At 49.0% G+C, this 21,426-nt stretch overlaps 1 long non-coding RNA gene across 3 annotated transcripts; it reads right to left on the bottom strand.

Moving 5' to 3' along the window:
• Positions 1-20,084, bottom strand: LOC129211031 (uncharacterized). 3 transcript variants are annotated; one of them, XR_008578720.1, is made up of 4 exons: positions 19,971-20,084; positions 13,461-13,623; positions 8,275-8,400; positions 1-296 (listed from the first exon to the last, which is right to left on the bottom strand). It is a non-coding gene; the product is annotated as an uncharacterized LOC129211031 (long non-coding RNA). The 3 variants fall into 3 exon arrangements; XR_008578719.1 differs by lacking the exon at positions 1-296 and adding an exon at positions 6,179-7,921; XR_008578718.1 differs by lacking the exon at positions 1-296 and having other exon boundaries at positions 6,179-8,400.
• Positions 20,085-21,426: the final 1,342 nt, after the last annotated feature.

Genomic DNA, 21,426 nt, shown 5'->3' with positions numbered 1-21,426 from the left:
TCCAATATCTTATTTACAAACTGTCATCCAAATTATAATATGTCACAAATGTGCACTTACCCACATTTAAATATATATAAAATCTTAAATATAGCACTGTTCAAGCTAAGGATAGGTTATTATTTCAGCAAGCAACGTATTACTGCTTGTCCGACGCTGTATAATCATGACGTATGCAATATGGCATGAAGAACAATGGAGCCTTCATGGGACCCGGCGGTGCCGACCATCTCTGCGGGCCCAGGTACGCGGTGGAGAAGTCCCGATTTCATCCAGAGTGCCATCCATCTCAGCTCCTGCAACAAGAGCACATTGTTCGGTGCTCTAACGTGGGCAAGAAAAACAGAGCGCTCAATTGTCCTTGTCATAATGCACATATAATTTATAGTAATGTTGGTTATTAAAGGATTTCTGGTAATTAACAGCAATGTGCTCTTTCAGTGCCTTTTTTCCCCCCCTTCTTTTTTTTCCTTTTTTTTCAGTCTCTCGTAATAACAAACATTCTTGGGAGATGCTCTGGAACACATCCTATAGGTCTTGGCACAAAAGCTGGAGAGAAGCTTTTGAAAGCCTGCCAGTCTTATCTGACGTGGATCTCCCAGGTACAATATAAAGCCAAATCCTCTTGGGCCCAGGAGGACCGTGGGTGGCCGGGAGGGCACCGGCACCAACCTCTTCCCAAAGCCAAACTGCAGCCGCGGTGGGGGGAGAGGGGCCAGCTCTGGCACCACTTCCACGCCAGCACGGTCAAAGGAAGGTGACAGCAGAGCCCAAACTGCAGGCACGGACCACTGGGTTTTCAGTAAGGAAAAATAATCTCATTATTTTCTGGGTTTTTTTTTTTATCTCTAGTATTTTATACGTTTCTGGTCAAAGAGAAGGATGCAGAAGTTAAAACACAAAATGAGTAATTTCCATTTAAATCATGTTTTAACAGCTCAGCTTGTAGATAATGCCTTGAAAACGGGGTTGAGACGGGGACCCCATTGACTCAATGCCGAGGGGCAGCGAAGGCTGGGGGACACACTGCACCCCCATTTCACGCCTGGGAACGGAGGCACAGAGCGTATGAGCCCGGCCAGAGAAACCACAACAAAACTTCTGCACCAGAGCGAGGGGCTCTGCCAAAACCTAAAATGCCTCATAAAATCAGTCTGGTTTTGCTGGAAGCTGATTTTGAAAGGAACCAGAGAAAAAAAAAGTTTTGACAACATCAGAATGTCCCGTTTCATTTGGTTTAATGACATAGCTGTGATTTTCCAGTTCAAACCGACTTTTCATTTTACTCTTGCAAATGTTATATTCTGCGCGGTAACACACTGTGATAGGACTTTGGACCGTCTTCAAAATGGAAAAAGCTAAAATCAGAACAAGGCATTTTGATAAATGCAAAGTTTAAAAAAATAAAAAAAGTTTCAAGAATTTTCCTTTATGGAGAATTTCACAACTGCTGGACTCCACGCTCCCAGACCTTGGCATCTTGAAACCCTTCGTGCAGAGGATGTGATCTCACCCCGCCACCTCGGCACGTGCCCCCGGGTGGGCTGCGGCCACGGCAAAGCCCATCCCGGCTCCTCCAGGCGCGAGATGTAGCCGTCCTTTGCCACCTCTCCTGGGACATACGCGAGGGCAGGCGTCAGGGGGACACACGGGTTGTTTCACACCGCCGTACGCTGAGTGAAGACATGGGATTTGCTACCTTCACGTGTTTTCCAGTCGGCAATAAACACAGTTTGCAGATGGCTCCGGGATAGCCTGAGGTCAGTGGTTTGCACGGGCTGCTCTGAGTTGCGTGCACTGGAACACAGGGCTTAGCTCCAGTGCGGTGGATTCGCCCGCGGGAAGCACAGCTCGCATCCCGCCGACCTCGCGCCCCAAAAGTGGGTTTGCACGTCCCACCGCAGCGGGGCTTGCACGCAGCGCCTGCACGCGCACGGCAGCATCGCACCCAGACCCCGACCCGCTCGAGGCGACCCTGATGCGTGTGACAAGGCACCGCGGCCACCGCGGCGTGGGCAGACGGGCTCCCCGGCTGCTGGCAGGGATGGCGGGCACCGATGCACCCTTTGCCTGCGTCCCCGTGGCAAGCAGGGCAGCCTTACGGCTTCTCCCGGTGAAGCCGGGACATCGCTGCACGACCCTCGTCCCTGCCAGGAGATGCTCAAGTCAATCCGTTTGTATCCCAGCACAGCGAGACGACCGGGAGGGTTTGCATTGGCAAAATTGGCACTGGCACCTTTCCTCCAAGTGGGATGAAAGTTTTGCCATCCAGCCGCCCCATCCAAATCCCCACCGGATCCGGCGGCACCGCGGCGGCTGCTGCATTTGCTGCACGGGTCCGAGCTGTCCCACGGGGCTCAGGGGGTGAACCGGGGCCGCAGCAGCCAAATTGCTTAGGGATGAGTTGAAATTAAATATCCCCCAAAATTTATCAGAATCAGGAAGGGGACAGGGGAAAAAAGGACCAAATCCGATAGAAATTTGCCAAATACTGCATTTCACCGGACCTGAAATTAATGCTAATGGGTTAATGGAAACTCCACAAGGCAAGAGCTGCTGAGTTTCCAGGCTTTTCAAGGCCCTTCCCACGAGTATCTGCTGTGGGTGGGGACAAGCTGACTCACAGTTTCCAGGGCTGTAGTAACATTTCAACACCCCAGCGCTCCAGCCTTGGGGACTGATGGCAAAGAGCACGTTCCCAGCAGAGTGGTTGGGAAGTTTTTTGACAACATGTTTTCTTGTGTCAGAAAATGTCAGTTCGGCAAAACTAAAAGGTTTTTTTGGTTTGGGGTTTTTTTTTTGGTAGCAAACTACCAGTTTCCACGAAGTGCTGCTTGGGCTCAAGCCTGGATTTCTAGTCAAACCCACAAAGGTAAAATCGTCTCCCAACAGGTCCTCACCGGAGGGTGACGGCACCCATCCATGGTGGCTCCAGCCCCAGGACAGGCCCCTTGCTTGGAGCAGGGACACCGACTCTCGCATCCCAGGAGAAGACCCAGCTCCACGGGCAATTGCAGCCCCACTTCTATAAATATTTTCTGGGTGGAGCTGGGCCAATTTGTATAGATAGTTAAGAAGTTCTCCAGGGAGAAAGAGTCTGACTTTAAGCCTGGAGATGCGAGCACCCATCTGAGATGCAGGGTATCAGGTTCAGTTCCCTGGTTTGGGTCAGGACGAACAGGGATTGAACCACACGTCAGGACGGTGCCACGAGTACAGGATCATCCCCTGTGCTGCTGCTTTCATTTTGTAGGAAAACAAACCCAAGCCATCCCAGTAAAGTCCTGGTGCAACCCAAGGAAAGCACTGGTGTCTCAGGTTTTGCAGGACAGGAAGGCTGCCTTCATCCAAACCTAATGCCAGCCTCTATAACAGAGAAATGTGGGTTCTCCCCTTAATAAAAGCTGTATTTCCATCTCTCTCGGGCTGCCCCTCTCCCCAAACACGGCCAGAGGGACCTTGTTTAGTCCCACTGCTTTGTGGGACCATTCACGATTTCACCATTTCCATTTCACAATTCAGCCAGAGATGAATGTTCACACACTTTCTCTGTCTGAAAATACGGAACAACTAGAAATGTATCCTTGCTATGAGTTCTGTTATTACATACCCCAGGCAGTACAAAGCGAAAAGAGAAATTTTTTGGGGGGTATCGCAGAGGGTGCGCCTCACTCCCAGGGAGAAGCTGGCTGGGCTGGACCGGCGGTGGCTTCGCAGCCCGAAGTCATTCGCTGCCGGCCTCAGCGAGGTCAGAGGATGCTGAGCAGAGAGCTGCGGTGGGGCACAGCTTCCCGCTGGATCCAACCCATGGAGAAGAAACAGCAGGAAATATCACAGCAATGAACACAGACCTCTTACAATTCCCAAACCATTTGCATCTGCTGTTTAGGCTAAATTGCAATTTTTGCAATGGAGAACAAGCCAAAGGGACACCTTGGCTCCTGTGTCAGTCATAGGGCGTACAGTGAAACGAGAAGGACGAGCCTCTTCTGTCTTTCCCACTGGAGCTGAAAATCCTGGCCGAGAAGACCACTTCTCTCTGAGCAGCCTCAAACACACACCTGCAAAAAATCCAGCGTAACCTCAGCAAAGCAGAGCTATCCGTATGGTGAAAGGGCTGAAGAGCTCCATGAAGCACGCCGAGGCTTCCCTTTGCCGGCGTTACGGGGAAGGCGATCGGCGAGTGCGTGCCGCCAGCAGTTGGGTATCCCAGGCTCGCCAGCCCATCATCCGGCTTTGTGCCGACCGCCGGCGCGTGGCTGTGTCTCGGGCAGGTCTGACGGGGCAGGCACGCACCAGCCAGGGATAAAGGAGAAGCCATCGGACTTGAACTGAACCCAAGCCAAACTTCTTCTGAGGTTCAGCAAATTTCATGTCAGCCACTTTTATTCCTCCTCCAGCAGCACCTGCTGCCGTCTCCAGCGTGAGCCCGTCCTCTGGGCAGATTCTCAAATTGGCTGAGATCCGATTTATCAGCCAATTCCAGCTGCCTAATCAAACCCAACTCTCAAACCTCTGGAGTCTCCCTGTCCCACCTCCTTACGCTCTCCGTCTTGATCCCATGCAAGCGCCGTTAGTTTACCTGCACTGTATTTTTTCTTACGACACTCTGGGGAGGTAAGGAATTGTTGTTGACTTCCCCTTGTACTCACCTGGAGGGCTTGCAGCAGAAAGGATCCTTGGAGGAATGTCCGTGCCTGCCTCCCATGGAGTCTGGTGGGACCCAGAGATCTAATTACTGTCTGGGGGAAAGTGATTTGCCCAAGGTAACGGGGAGAGTCTGTGCCAGAGAAGGGAACAAAGCTCGTGTGAATGTCCAGGACTGAAAACCTTCTCCACCTGAAGAGGACTGTGCTGGGACACAGGAGCTGCCCTGGGTCTCCACCACTCACACAGCACCCACATGCACCCACTAGTCAGGAAGCCCCTGCCCAAAACCATTTCTCTCTTTTCCATTTTTCCCCAGCTGAGCGCACTGGATTCAGACTGACAAGTGCTGAGAAGTGCTGCTCACTCAGGAGGTTGGTCCCAGCCACGGGAACACCACTGTGCCCCGCAGCTATGAGTAGGTCTTGCTGGTTGGATGCTCAGTGAAACAGAGCTGATAGTCCCAGTTTGGCCCCTGGTGTCTGCAAATCCAAATGGCCCATGGGGACAGAACTGTCCTCCGAGGTGGTTCCCCAGCTGTCATGCCCCAAACCTGCTCTGACATTGAGCTTCTCTTCAGGATGTCTGAGGGCAGAAGTTCCTAAACTGCTGCATGCACCCAACGAGAGCTGTAGAGAAGACAGACGTGCTTAGGCCACTGCTCCTCCGAATGTGGTTTTCTGAGGATTTCTTGGGGTTGGAAAGCAAAGCTACAATTCCTCCAAGCAACAGGATCTTGCGTCCCTACCTCTGCTTTACAGATTCACTAGATGGCTGCAGGACATGGATCTCCTGACCACCAGTGAATGACAGGCATCATTCTTCTCCCTGGAATGAACCTGCTGATCCAGGGAAAGATCTACCTGCCATCAAACCTTTCGGTGTCTTTCCTGATGCCATTGACAGTGATTTTCCATGTCCTTTTGAACGGACGGTCTCATAAAATGAGGCATATGGCTGGAGAGGATGAAGACGTTGACTCCTGAGCCTTAATCTAGTGCTTTATCCAGGAGAACATCCTACCTCATGGTCAGTTATGAGTGACCACCCTCCAGTGGATCCCGCCGCATTGTGAGCACAGCGATCGGCTCCCAGGACTCGCACGAGGAGGCACCAGTGCAGGATGGAGAAGTGGGTGGGGAGGAGAAGTCACGTTCAGCCAGTCCAAGGATGGTGCAGCAGGAGATGAGTCCAGGCATCCGTCTGCACGAGAGCGGTCTGGGGATTTCTAGGCCCACAGAAACTCGTAGCATCTACCTCAGCCTCATTCTTTACTTCCCCAGTTGCAGGCAGAACAGCAGGGCTAGCCATTAAACTCCTGTCCTGGTCTGGCTGGAGGAGTCAAGTAATATCACACAGAACAGATGCTCTCTTCGAATAGGAAGGGAATTACAACTGCCCGCATCCACCAGAGGATACAGCTAAAAACCACACCACCCATAACAAACGCACAGGAGTTTGTCCTTTTTATCAGCATTTATTCAGCGGCCTGTGGAGACAGTCTGCCTTTCTGGAGCCCTTTCCAGGCAGATAACACCCAGTTCTGAAACTGCCCTTTACTTTGTTTTTGGCTTGGCGTTGGTGAATTGTCATTTTTGAGCTGGAGAGGGTCTATCTGAATAAGAAAAACAGTCCAGCGCTGCACGCTGCCACTGCGCTGATCTGGCAACAAACCGCGTAACATGTCAAGCCCGGTGTCTTTAAAAAAAAATATCTACCCCTATCCATATTTACCCATACAATTTGCAAACACAAAACTGGAAGTTCCCTGGGAGGGCAGGATTAAAAAAAGGATTATTCTATTTGGAGCTGGTCCAGAAAGTAGAGGGAGTATACGTATATGTCAAAAATGGATTTTAATTGAGGTTTGTTGTGTCCAGTGGAGCTCTCCTAGAAACAGGAGCTAAAAACGCGGTGGGGCTGGTTGAGAAGGAAGCATAGGTTGATGAAGACATCAAAGCAGATCTGAGAAAGGTCAGATATAAATGGCAACCTGTCCGTTTATGCAACAGTTTGCTCTTCTATTTACGATGGTATTTTCTGGGAAGAGCTGGTCAGAGCCAACTAGGGCAGGCTTGTAAAAAGATAATTTTTCTCCCTTAGAAAACACAAAGACAGACAGACTGGGCTGCTGGCTTTTCTCCCTTCCCAAGATCTGCTGCCCTGGGCAATTTGTTCTGTTGCAGCAGCTCTTTGCTGAAGTGACTGGCGTCTGGTCCGCTTCAGAGCAGACGCCAGTCACTCCAGTAAAGAGCTGCTTACCACATCTTTGGTAAATATTTTCTGCAGTGGTGCAGTAGCGTCTTAAAGAGCAGCGCTGTTATTTCGTAGTCATCTCCAATAATAACTCAGAGAGAAGCAGCCACAAGACATTAGCAAAAGCTGCTGCCACTGACCAAAACTTTAGAGAAGCAGGAACAGAAGTGGGAAGAGAATAGAAATAGTGACTGAGTCATTGGCCAGAGAGGCTGAATGCAGCAAGGGGGGAAAAAAAAAACAAAACAGGCTTCAAAAAGCTGGTCCCAGGACATGTCTGTGGGACTGGCACATGCTGGTCTGATGCTTCCCCAAATTTCTTGCAACCTCAAAATGGGGATATGAAAATCATTAGGGAAAAAGAGAATATTGTCTGCTCCATTTTAAGCCTGGACCAAAGGTAGCCAGAGGCAATCATTGCTAAAGTACCAAAACTACATCTCCTTTTGTGTTGAAACTGTATTTTGAGCATCTCTGCTGGCAGCTGGCTGCAGGATCTCCAGGGCTTGCTCATGCGTAAGTATGTGGAAATAGAAAGCAGGATTAGGGAGGAAAGGAGCTGACCCTAAAGTCATTGGCACTGCTGGGTGTTACTGAGAGCAAATTATCCTTAAATATACACCAGGACACAAAAGTATACAGTCTGACGCAGCAGCAGCACAGTTGCTTCTTAGCCACCCAGCACACGGAGCAGGCTTTGCTCGGAAAGGAGATGGTGGTTGGAAACCAGTTGGGTCTCCAGGGAATCTCCTCTGTCCCATTGCCACACCATGGGACGAGAACACCCCTCTCTGAGCAGGCACCTCGCGGGGTTGGTCCTATTGTACCTTGAACTGCGCTGAGAAGCTGTCTCTGTCCAGGAAACTGCTGGCTCCAACATCTCAGGCTGTTACGAGACGATCAGAAGCAGCAGCTCCTTCCCTAAGGCTCCCTGGGTGCCAGCAGCGTGTCTCCCCGCTGGAGAGCTGTCCTGGCCACCAGCACGGCCGCACGTGGGCACAGACCCGTCGGTTCATTCCTGCATGAAACACCAACCGAGTCAGGCAGCCCCGGAGGGGCAGGTCTCCTCTGGAGACCCCTTGTCGCCCTTTGGAGCCACGACTGGGGCTTTCCATAGTTTTGCGTGTGTTTATGACACTAAATCCTTTCACTGGGATTTTGGTGCCAACCGCCTCCAGCAGCCAAGCCCTCGGAGGGTGTAAACTGGCATAGCTCCTATCCCCTTCAGTGGACAAGTCCCAGCCAAAATCTGACCATTTATTTTCCTTCTCACGCGGGCGGTCAGCTGGGACCGTGCCTGAGCGCACAGCCTGACCCTGCGCGCTGGCTCTTACCCACCCTACCCAAAGTCCAGCCCACGCTAGAGCCGACCTGGCACAGGGATGCAAATCCGTCTTGCTGTCCGGAAACGGCAGAAGGCTTCCTGTGGTCCATCAGGCTCTCCCGGCATAATTTGAGATGAGAATGAGAGGACGGAGTATTGACAGGAGCAGATACCTGGTGACAATAGGTGATAGAAAACAAATTTTTTGTAAGGTGAGTGGGTTCTAGCTCTCAGCCTCTTTTTATTCGGCTAGTGAGTGAATAATGATTAACGCACGGTGATCAGATGCAGTGAACCGAGACCAAAAAAAAGCAACGAGAGAGAGAGGAGGAGCGTGTGCAAGTGCGGAAAAGCTCGGCTGAGGGCTCGGATCTGTGGGAACTGAGTCCCGGCAATTCTTGTCCCACTTTTCATGGGACCGGCTCTCTCTTCATTGAGCTTCACCCCTCCCCGTGGTGGGGGGCAGCAGCTGGGCTACAACAGCTAAAGACAAGAGTCATTTGGGAGGAAAGATAATAAATTGTGTTGCATTAAAAAAAAAAATAATCCCCAAATCCAGGTTAGGACATCATTTTCCTGTCTCAGCTGCAAGACCTGCCAATAGCTCCCAAAGCCATTTCCAACTGAGGGCTGCTGCCCACCCCTGCTCCCGTGTCACCTCAACTGTGACGCCGGTCAGCGTTAGTGACAACGACCCCACCGGATCGCCCGTGCCTCGCGCCGAGGACCAGCACGCTGCCAAACGCGGGCCCGCGCTCCCCACGATCTCGATGCGAATGTTAAATGCGCAGGACGAAAGAATGACATCAAGCATCCCAACACAAGTTATTAATATCGTCATTAGCCAAACAACAAACGTTTCTCTCAGAGTCGTAAAGCAAGGGTGGCATTTTTATTAGCTGAGGTTTCCTCCTTCCCCCCCCCCTCCTTTTTTATGGCCTTATCCACAAATGCTGAGAGCCAGAGGGAATTATTTGTTACTTACATTAAAGCAAGAAGCCATCAGACCACAGCACTACAACCACTCCCCATATCATTATTTTCTTCTTTTGGATTTATATGAACCTCATTATTAAACCTTAGCTAATGCAGACATCCTAACAATGCACCGAGTGCTAATAACTGCTAAGCAGCATTATTAATTATTGTAATTACAGCATTTAAAATACATTTTGATTATATTAAAGAGAATACTTTCCTGCTTTTCCAACCAAAAAAATCCACAAATGTAGCTTATTAACAGTAATTCTATTCTTATTGGTAAAACTATTGTTAGATTTCAAAGGCAGCTAGTCTGGGCCCTAAAAAAAATATATCATGCTGGGATGGCGTGGCATGTTCTCAAACTCTGGTGTCGCTCAGCTGCGGTGGGGGCTGGAGGGAGCTTGGCAAAATGTGTTCGCGGGGGCTCAGATGAGGAATTCGGTCCTTGGGTCTGACAGCAGGCAGTGCCAGTGGCCTTTAGGAGAGGCAGAAATACAGACATCCTCCTTACAGCTTACACCCCCCCCCCAAGAGCCGATTGCAGCCTACGCTGGCGGGCTCCATGCAGGCTCCGGAATGTTGGGAAGCACCTATAAGCTCACCTATGGCGCGGTATAGAGCTCCTGTTGTGGGTACAATACAGGGCGACAGGCGCTCGCGCTGTTAACCCTTGCTTGTAACGTTGAGTGGAATTATTCACGCTGAACCCAGACGCACAAATGGCCATGTAAACACCCAGCCACTCTCCTAATTAAAGATGTGCTGAGATAAAAAGCTTCAGAAAACAATTTTAAACAATTAAAAATAATATTAGAGGTGTTTGTCTACCCAATCTGCATGCGTCCTGAGCAGCTCGGGGAGGCTCGTTGTATTTTTACCACGGACCGGGACTATTTGCAGCAATTCCCCTCCGCTCCCCCGGCGGGCTGAACACCCGTCCAGACGTTTCTTTGCACCAAAGAGTTAAGATTTCACTTGTCAGGCTGTTTTTGTTTCTATTCACATGTCAGTGCCCGTCATTTATTTAGTCAATGGGACATGTCCAGGGGATGGAGACAGACTGGGTTAGTCATTCTGACCGTGGGTCGCCAGTCACTGCAAACTGCCTGAGGTCATTTCCAAAAGCGCCACTAACAATGAGAGGGAAGCTGGACCCGGGAGACCTGCAGGAAACGGCCTGGAGATTAAAGACAGAGATAGTCCTTTACAAAAGTACACTGGAGGAATGTTCCCTATGTTCTGTCAACAGAGTTTCTTCCTCGCTCAAGACTGGCTATTTTAAGTCTGAACTCGCACCAAAAATGGAAATCCTTGCTCAATGGCTATCAGTGGATCTTGGGTTTCTGGGGCTGCGGCAGGCTGTGGCTGAGGAAATGAACCCTCCAGCTCGGCCTTTGGTGCCGGAGCCGCTTTAAACAATTCCTCCTTGCGGCAGCTCTCCGCTGGGTTTGCTTCTTTGCCTGGTTAAAGCACGGGGCGTAAAACCCGGCGGGAGCCCGTGGTAGCACCTTGCGCTGCTGGTGAGCGTCATCCCCGCCGGCGTGTCCCCGGTGGATCCCCGGCACTGCCACGGCACTGGCCGGCGCTGCCGGATCTGGGCACGGCATCTCAGCCCTTCCAGGGCAGCAGAAGGCAGAGCGGGGTTGCAAGGGCCACAGTTCGGCCTCAATCCGCACTTCCAGGACGCTGTCCTGCTTCGAGGAAGGGAATGGAAAAGAAGCGTTGAAACGCGACCATAAGTATTTGCTGCAGCATCTTGGGCTGAAATCAAGCCCCGTGACTGCAGATTTGGGGGAACGGGAAATTCCTCTGGCAGCCATCTGGGCGTCAATACAGGGCTGAAGTACAAGAGCAGTTTTAGGTGCAGAGATGCACATTTTGCTTTTTAAGCAAAACAGTACAGGCCGCTCTTACTTAACACATAAGGTACCTCTGGGTGTATTGGAAAACATTAATAACAACCACATGATTGGTGTAAAACACTGAATTTCCATCCAGACACACTATTGTTTTCAGATAAATACATTCCATGGAGCTTTTTTGTATCTTAACTTTCTACATGTGGCTTCTGCGTCTCAGGCAGATGGAAATGGGAGTTTGACAACAATAGTGGCGGCCCAGGAGGAGCCATCGGCGCCCGCTGGCTCGGGAACTAGTGACGGGGGCTAAACCCTGCCCTCTGGGGTGGGTGCCATCGCCGGTGACGTGGGACAGGGGTTGAAGGTAAGGAAGGGACAGGAAAAAATGCCGCCCAGTGGATTTGGGCTGCTTCAGAGAGATAGGGGAAGGCAGAAGATGCATTTCTTAGAATACAAACGTCCATCACGGACACACACGAGAGTATCCGAATTCCTTAGTGTTATATTTATGAAGCCATTCGGAGACACGATACAGGCCAGTTCGTGTAGATTTTTCCATGTGCTGTTAAAGATTCAAATTACAGAGTAATTTTCAGTCTTTGAAGACATTGGTCTTGGTATTGCAGAGCCCGGAGGCTGCTCCAGGCAGGGTCTGTCTGTGCTGCAGACGGGAGATAACGCAGAGCCACCACCAGCGCTGAGCAAGCTCAGGAGTCAGGAGCGGGCCAGGAATGACGGCGTGGAGGCACTGGGAGGAATTTACTCTGCTCGCAGATAAGGAAAGCATCCTGCTTTAAGGATGGGGTAAACAACTTTTAATACACAAGCTAGTTATCTGGAGAGTCCCACGGGAGGAAGCGTATCTGGTGCGAGGCTCCGCAGGCACATCTGCGCTATGCGGCACAGCACGGTGCGGGGACGGTGAGCCAGCCCCGGCGCCCGGGCGGTTTTGGGGAGCCTGGCTGCTCATGGATGCTCTCTGGGGCTGGGGCCAAGGCTCCACCAACTTGTAAAGGGAATCGAGGTAGCTGGGTTTGTCTCCAGGAGGAGGACCGGGGGCTCTCAGTCCGTCGGTAGCCCCATGGTTGCACATGTAGGACTTGGGTCACCCAAGTTAGAAATCACAAAACAGCTGGGCAAAATCAGAAAGACTCTAAAAAGAGACTTAAAAACTCCTTTTCAGCACAAAACTGCCAACACCAACCATTCTTCCCCACTAATTACTCAGAATGCCCTACCAAACTAAATTCAGGTGTGTTTTCATTGATAAGGCCATGAAAAGACTCAGAAGCTGGAGAAGGCAAGTCGTTCCACCTCAGCACGATAACATTTGGGAGAAGTGATGAGATCACGGCCGCTCCCTGGTGCTCCCTGCGTAGCTGCAGGGTTCATCTCTCGCTGCAGAACCCAGGTCTGAAACCTCGATGAGCATCACTCCCAGGTGGCACTCGGGGAACTCAGGCAGAGGCACGGCCTTCGCCTTATCGCGGAGAGGTGACAGAGTCAGGAGAGGCGACGGAGAGAGCAGGGAGCGCTGATCTCAAGTTCAGAGCCTGATTTACGGCTGAGGCCTCGGGCAAATCACTTACTGGCTTTGTGGTTTCATTTCCTCATCTCTAGAATCTCTTTCACGGGTGATGTGTGAGGGGGAATTAACATTCAAACTTTGTTTTTAATAAATATTTAAAGATTCGCCTTGTGTTTTATGAATATTTCTGAATGATCTTTCTGCCCTTGCATAAGGGTCTTTCCCTGCCAGCTCTTTAATCTGAGCTCCTCTCCCCGGAGCGGCTGCGATGCTTCTGCTGCAGATTTGTGCTTTCATTGAGTAACAATTAAGCTGCCTCGGTTAAATGTAAAGGCATGTGAAGAAAGTTTTCTGCTGCCAGTTCTGCACCGCGCTGCGCTGGACGCCAGCAGGACACATCAAACAAAAGAGTTCCTCTGCATAAAATAAACCAAAGCAGCGCCCAGCACACGCCGATGAGCTGTTAGCAAGCTCTGAGTGGCCCCCAGTACTCCAAAATTCTTCATTTATGTGTGAAGCATCAGTGAAAACTCTATTTTCACCAGCCCAGCGTGATTTGGAAGTGAAAGCGCAGGCTTGAAGCTACTCTGTGCTGAGGCCAGTGGAAATTTGGTGCGGGTTTGACCCGAGGACTATGCACGCTTTCGTCTCTGCCTGTTTATTGTTAAACTCATTAAAAACATCAGGATTTTTGCATCTTAAAAGTCTTTTCTAACTTCATAAAATATGAGAATGCTTAAGAAAGAATCTGTGTGCAACTGTATAAATAGTGACTAACAAGCAGGAATTTTGTGGTGTTCAAAGGGAGCAAAACAAGCTGACGAGCGTGTGGTATAATGAGTTCATTTGCCTTGCAGCCTACCTGGTGCCCAGCGCCAGTTCGCCCTCCTTCAGACGTCGCTGGTGATGGGTCATGTGCTCCTCCACCCAGATGAGTGATTTTAAGTCAAAGGTCCAAAATTAGCTGTCTCAGACGTGCGCCAGCCCAAGGTTGGTCACTTCCTTATGGTATGGATGCTGAATTTCTATTAGGAGAAAATTCAAAGCATTTCAAAATGAAGCATTTTGACACTTTGAGTTGAAATCATCTCCATTTCTAAATGTCATTTCATTCTATATTTAAAATGCTACGAAGTTTTGAGAGCAAATCCAACCATGCATTCAACCAAACCAACATTTCTGTTCAAATCCTCATTTCCCAGAAAAATTGTAAACCATTTGTTTTATTCAGAACTAGAACAAACCTTTTCCCCAAAATTTTTCAACTGCCAATAATCCATTTTTATCCCAGATTTAATGTTGTTATAAAACTTCCTTACTGGAACTGCTGGAACATGAAGTTGTCATTAAGTGGATACCTTGCACTGTCACTAAAATTCATGCCGTTTTGTAATCCTGTAATTCCCCAAGCTCGTCTCGGGCTTCAGCGCCCCTGTCCGAGGGATGTTTACAGCTTATTCTTCCTCCGTAGGCAAAATTAACCCAAGAGCTAAAACTGATGAAAGGCACATTGCTGTCTGTCGTAGGGGGCATATGTTGAAATATGGCAGTGAAAAAAGCCAGCTATGCTCAAACCGCTGCAGAATCCCAGTGGAACGAGGCATGTGAAGAATATTTTATATTTAGTCAGAGGAGGGGAAAGGCAGGAGCCGGATGATGTTGGGTTTTTCGTGATGAACAACATTTCTAGGGAGAGCTCCCTGCCATGGGAAAAGTTCCACGCTTTATTTTTCTAATGAACAACTGTCTCCAGTGTTTCACAACGCCAGGTTGCTTACTGTGGAGAGCTGGAGCAAATCTGCTTTCGCTCTCGGTGTCCTTTTCAGCCTGCATAGCTTTATTAGCCAGGATGGGAAGAAGACTTGGAAGCCATAATCAAAAAACCACAACATCAGTCGCAAAAAGAAACTACATCGTCTTCCCAGGCTCTCCTGAGCTGAGAGGCTTCCTTTTGTCTTCACAGTCCCTGGAAGAACAGCCGTCCATCTGACTGTTCCTCGACTGCTGTCTTCACCTGGCTCTTCTGTATCTCCTCTGCTGTCCTGATTTGCACTTTCTCCCTGTGTCTGCAAGCTGCTAGTTGTGTGTGAGGCGAGAAAACCAGCGGTGCTGATTAAGGATGGAAACCAATGGCAGAGGGCTGAAAAAAGAGCGAACTGGTTCCCAAATAGAGGATCCATGCAAAACCTCAGGTTTAAGAGACATTTAAAAGCTGCACTGCACTTCTATAGATGGAGCAAGTCTCACTGAGCGGCGTACACCTCGCTAACGATGATGGGAATCGCATTCACGTATCCTGCTGCCTTCCAAGGGTATGAGCACTTGGATCCCATCAAATAACAGACTGTGCTGCTGCCTGTGAAGTTCCCCCCTTTGATTCTCTTGCTGAATGCTTAAGCCAGTGACTTGGCCAGAAACAGACTCATTTTCAAAAGAGGCAGTCACATTTCATTCCTGAATGCTCTCTCTATGTCCCTCCTGCCGCAGAGCGTCTCTGTGCTGGACCACATCACACTCCTCCCGCAATGGCTGCTCTGTCTTAGGTCTCCTCTGCTTCACGTGAGAAGGTGGAACAATGCTGCTTTCTGAGCGCCCCTCCAGAATGGAGGAGTTGGACATTGTTTTCTTTTCCTGTTTTGTTTTGCACAGAATAACTCCCCTCTATGGAGTCACTTCGGCTCCAGAAACAGACTATTAATAAACTTAACTGCTTTGGATAGTCCAAGCCAAACGCTGGCCTTAGAGGGGGAAAAAAAAAAAATCTACAATTGCATAGAGGTTTTTCATCCCTGAGAGCCTTCCAAAGCGCATGTAGTGATTATCCACCGCTGAAACGCCACCATCTCCGTGGTGGCACAGAGGAGCTGTTTAACACAACGGTCCAGTCTGCCCGTCCTGGCGCTTGGTTGAATGGAGGTCTGTATGCACAGCAGATGCTTTCTCTACATTGAATGCTGTTTGGTGGCTTTCATCAGCTTCCTTGAGGTCTACAAATAAATGGGCATATCAAAGCAGACAAGGAGGGGCCCTGTGGTTGAGGCACAGAGCTGGAAGTCAGGAATCTCAGCAGGAGGTTAAGACAGTCCTTTGGTATCAACATTTTCTCTGCTGGCTCCATCAGGTTCTGCAGAACATAAGCTTTAGGTTTTAAGAGAAAAACAGTTCAGTTATTTGGGAGTCTAAGGTCCAATTCAAGCAGCCAATCTGGATGAAAACACAGTTGTACCCTGTGCTGCCCATTCAACTTCAAATCTTACTCCAGGCACAGGATCAGACTCTCAGGCTGAAGCCACCTCTGATACGACCAAGGGTGTCCAGCAGCAGGCAACATACAGGCATCACAGGAAGAAGCTAAGAGCTACTTTGGTAGTGCATGAGATGATGTTTACACTATATGAAGGCAAGTACAACATCCAACCTACAGACAGGACCAGATCTCCCAAGGGAACAGAAGAGGAAGAAGACTGTGTGCCAGATCTTGCTCCAAGTGATACCTAAAGCCAATGGAGTCGCTCTGGATCTGTGCTAGAGAAGCCAAAAGCAGAATCTAGCACCAGTTTTGGAATGGGATGCATGTAAAAGTGACACACAGTTGTAAGGCCAACAGAGAAGGTTAAACACCGAGCACACGTGCCATTCTGGTATGGAGATCTGAAAGAACAGAGGGGTTTAGTCCTTTTCCTTTTTAAAACTTGTAAAATTAATAGACAACTTGGTGAAACAAGAAACGGTGCAAGCCAAGCGTTCAAGCACTCACAGTCCCTAAAACCAGCATCTTTCCCCCTCCCCCCCTCCCAAAATAGACTCGAGCCTAGAAATCGGTAATTTTTGAAACGACACGTCTTCCATTCAAAATCCCCAAATAACTACAGGTTTCGCTTTCTTCTACTATCTCCACCATCAAGAAAGCCTAGCAGCTTCATTTCGATATAATAACTGACTCTCCTTGGCATTAAAAGCCCCATAACCAACACTGTGGTAGGTCACCTCTATTCTCTTCCCTATTCTTAAATGAAATCATTGTTTGCGCACGGATCAGGGCTGGCACCTTCACCATGATCATTTGTACTTGCCCTTGACCTTCAGAACATATTGTTCACGTATTTCAGCTGACAGACTGGGAAAACGTTCCCCTCGCTCACCGCAGCGTGAGGCTTTGCTTCTTCCACCAGCTTCATGTGACTGATCTGTAGGAACTTGCTTTGGCACCATCAGATTAGTTGCTGTTAACATCACTTATCCTGTTGAAGTTTCTTCCCAGCGAGCAATGAAACATACCTAATCCAGGCAGATTAAAGAGAAACACGTTTCATCATCTATCCCTCAGCTTCAACCACTCCATGAGAAGGCTGGCTCCCTGGCAAAAGGCCTTTGGTTTTATGAATTGCTCATAGCTCCATCAGACTGAAGCAACAGTCGGCGTCCGCGATAGAGACACAGACTGACATATTTCAGATATATGGGGATGTTTAGCTGTGAAAACGATTTTCACGGTGGTTTTCCTCAAACTGCTGCAGATGCTTTGTACCCTGTAACAGCACCCAGCCCTAAGCGGCCGCTGCTTTCAGCACGTGCTTTCCATGTCCTGCTCAACCGTCAGGTCAGCCAGCCCCACAACTGCCGCTCCAAGCCCTTCTCCGGGCTCCAGTTGGGAGACTGGGAGATAATACTTTACATGGCCGTATCCAATATACAGCATTTCTCCTGTTTTAACCTGGTCCTCTAAGAAAAGAAAAGCTTATGTCGTTGTTCTCAGCAGATGCGTGCATATGTGCACATGTTCTCCACAACCATGGCAGGAACTTTTAAAATCACGGGTCAATCACCATCTGGTTTAGCAGCGGGGTGGCAAGCTCAGCTGTACCACATGTAACGGGCTCCATGAACGTCGCAGCCGGGAGGAGGACAGTCTCTGAGCATGGCTGCTGGGGAAAGGCCAAACTACAAGCTCAGAAGATGCGACACCGAAGAACCACTGGCAGGATAGAAATACTATGTCAGAAAAAGCTTGAATTGGAGGCTGCGTTTTCTTTGTTACCAGAAATCCAATCACAAGGTGAAAACATGGGGGAAACCAGAGCTTCTTTATTTCTGCTGCTCACGGAGCAAATTATTTTTATCATCATAATTAACAAAAAAAGGCTTTTCCTCCAGAGGTGTGGGGGAGTACCAACGGGTTTCTAAAAGCTCTCTCTGGAAAACACAGTGACCACTGACCGTACGTAAAACAATCTCCCTTGAGCCTGGACCTCTCCCCAGCGTTTCCCACATCCCTGATTTTGTCTGAGCCCTGGACTGCGTGCCCTCGGGGCAGGGGCTCTCGCCTGTCTGCCTGTGGCACCACCAGCTTCTGAGCTCCAGGAAAAACCCTGCCAGGACCATGGTATAAATCATAAATAGTGTCAGTGAAGTCTCCGCTTTTCTTGCTTGGCCACCACGAAGCAAGAACAGAGACAACAAAGACCAACTGCACCCTCCGATACAAAACAGAGCCAGTGCTGCTCCGTTCTGCGATGATACAGTGTGAACCAATTTAGATTCAAACCAACCTTTTCACTTGCCACCAAAATAAGCATATTATGGAATTGCTATCCTCCCCAAACCACAGGGTTGTTTTAATGACCTTCCATTTAAGCATTAAGGAGTGAAATGTCTAATCCTGTCGAGCGTGTAAGAATGTGACTCATTCCTTTAATGCTGTGAACTACCTCCTTTTTGGCAGCTGCTCCGTACGGCAACTAGTGCAGTCTTCAAAATGGCAGGGTTTGACTCTGCTAAATGAAAATGATAAATAAATTCTAACTGCAGGTAATACCTAATATAACATGTGTGTGTGCAATAATATTATTCTAGTTGCCAAGCAACTAACAGGAGGTGCGGTGAAAGAAAGAGATAAAACCTCCTGGATACAGGTACGCGCTTCATTCGCTTCATAAGGGACTCTGCCTGTGCTGGGTTTATCAGATCTTGCCTAATGATTAGTGCCAAGATCTGCTATGTCTGAATAAAAAGAAAAAGGTGATGAACGATTTACAGTAAATCAGGGCTGGATTCAAAATCCATAGAAATCCCTGAGAGTCCTGCCACTGGCAGCTCTGAGCTTTCCACCAGGCTGGAAGCAGACAACGTGATGGGAGAAAATGTAATGCTGTGGCTGTGGTCATCTCCTGCGTGGGTGGGTTCTGCTGCTGCAAATGGTGATGGTCTTGAAGTCAGCTCCTTAAACTCTTCCTGTGATATAAGCAGCAAGCAAACAAGCAGAAACAACCCATGGCTGTGCACCTATGTATGTGTTTAACTGCATCTGTTGTTCATGTAGCCACTTGTTTGTGCACATCCATGCACGCTGTAAGATGCTACTTGGGCAATTAATGGGGTGAGCTAGCCCCTAATGGGTTTTCATAAGCAGAACCCAAACCACTGAGACCTCTCTTGCAATTCTCCAAGCAACAGAGCTGCTGCCTTAGCCTTCCAGTTGAAAAGGGATAATTGCATTATCAGTGAGAGCTCTCAAGATCTCCCAGGAGATGTTCCGGAGCTAGCAGGATCAGGTCCTAAGCATGCATGATTCACTGAAATAAACAGTGGTCTGCGTGTTTGAACTTGGCTTTCAAATTTGCTCCCAGAAAGGAACAGCCCACACTCCACTGCATCAGCACTGGACAGGATGTCCATAACATACGGGTGGTTGTAACGTCTGATGAGACAGCTTTCTCCGGTAAGCATGTGTCATCCTGCTTCTTTCAGGTGTGAAAATGAAAGTTGAAACTCTAAAGTTGCTTCTAAAACCTGGCCTAACACGTGCAGATATACAGGCTCCCAGCAGGCATGCAAGAAGTGCATTTTTATTTGTTTTTCCTTTCTGGACACTGTTTTGGCTCTTCTCCTCTGCCTGGAGGAGGTGATGCACCAGACCCAGAGATCCGTGCATTGGATGTTAGAGCTAGTGCCATCCATCAGTCCCCCAAAATGATGCTCATTTCTTTTTGATATTAAACAATGCATCAAACCTGAGTTGTACATTTTAAGAAACCACTTAGACTTCTCTCCAGCTTCACAGAGCTTGTTAAATTGGCAAGCTAAAAGAAATCAGAAACAAACTCAGTGTGAACTCTCACAGTAATATTACTACAAAACTGCTGGTGTACAGTTACTCCATGGAAAACACAATAAAAATGAGTACAAGACAGCTTTAAAAAAAGACAGAGGAAGAAAAGCACGTAGCGAGAGAAGAACAAAACAAGCACCAAATAAATGCAGTGTAATGAGCCGAGACATGTTATTTACCAAGTGCAATGTTTGCTGCAAATGTCACCCCTTATTTTTCTCCCTATTTGCAGATCCGTTCAGTTAAGCTGAGTTTCACACCTACCACTTGTAACGTCCGACTATGTGGCTTGTCTGAACTTCTCGCCAAGAGGCTGGGCTGCAGCGGGACCTCCCGGCAGATCGACGGGGAACCGCTCGCAGCCCTGCCCCGGGTGCCTGCAGCAAGCAGCTGCCAATTAAGGCCTGACTCCTGGATTTAAGGATTTAAGGTTAAGGATTTTCAGTAGGAGGTTCTTCTGCGCCAATAGTTACGAATCTTCAAGGCTTTGTAGACATTTCTATCAGTCCTGGCCATCACTCAAATACTTGCAAACAATGACTAACGCGAGCCCACACATAGCTCTGATCAAGCACACCACTGTGCTCACCATCCCTTGCGAGGTGCCTGGCTGGCTGTCACACCAGGTTTGGCTGCGGGGATGGCTGCCTTCTGATCGAGAGATGATTTGTACCAAAAGGAGGCATGCACACGCCTGCTTTAAACCTAACTAACTCATATTTTAGCCCCAGGACCGGCTGCGAGCGTTACCCCAATGCTTGGCATGCACGTGGCCAGGTAGCCAGTGTGGAAATCCACCCTGCCGTGACAACACTGTTTGGGGCACACCAAAGACCAGAGAAAACCTGGGTCAACGTACACACGCTCTGGTCACGCCTCCGATGGCAGCTCTGACAGAGCGTATGAGTCACCGGGAAAAGATTAGAGGAAAGTTCCCTTCTGTTTTAATGAATGAATAAGCTCTAAGATTTTTCTAGGGTGTGGAAAAAGATAAGGCTTAAGGAGGAAATGCAGTTGTCTGTGTAGCTTTCAGGTCTACCTAGTGCTTTCAACGTTCCTAGAAATGTGGCATTTGATGGTATAACATAGAGGTGTCTTCAAATCGTGTTCTGTGCTATTTAACTGGAACTAGTGTACCTGAGATCCTAATTGCAATACGTCTCATTGGGGAGGGTTTGCAGGCTTTACGAAGGCCTTCGTGTACTGCCCAAGTCCTAACGGCCACATGGAAAAGCCTTTAGAAGGGTATTTCACTGGAGCTGTCTACATACCAAGAGGATCTGGTGAAGCTCATGGTGGAAGACCCTCTGCTGTGCCTACCTGAATCCCTGGAAGCCTGCAGAGACACCTGTGGCACCAGAAGCATCCCCCTCCGCTTGCTCCATGCCCCATGTAAAGGGCAGAGAGAGGCTGTGCCACTTATTCCAGTTCCCAAGCAGTAGGAGAAATAAGGAGTGGCCATGCAGGCTGAGATAGCTGATTTTTCTGGCTCACATCTCCAAAGACTTGGGTATTATACGGGTGGGAGGCCCATAGAAGAGCATCTCTTCGCATCTCCACAACAGGTTTGGGGACCAAACCCTAAGACCGCTACACAAAGTCTAAGGTAAGGAAGAAACTGGCCCACTCCCACCATATAATGATACACAAAGTTCAGAGAACAAACTGGAGCAACATGCAACTTGGAGACGTCGTTGTAAACGTGCTGAAGCCATCTTCC

Source organism: Grus americana, chromosome 10, assembly GCF_028858705.1.
Source record: "Grus americana isolate bGruAme1 chromosome 10, bGruAme1.mat, whole genome shotgun sequence".
Classification (NCBI taxonomy): domain Eukaryota; kingdom Metazoa; phylum Chordata; class Aves; order Gruiformes; family Gruidae; genus Grus; species Grus americana.
Note: the sequence above shows the minus strand (reverse complement) of the source record. Positions and strands in the feature narration are given on the sequence as shown.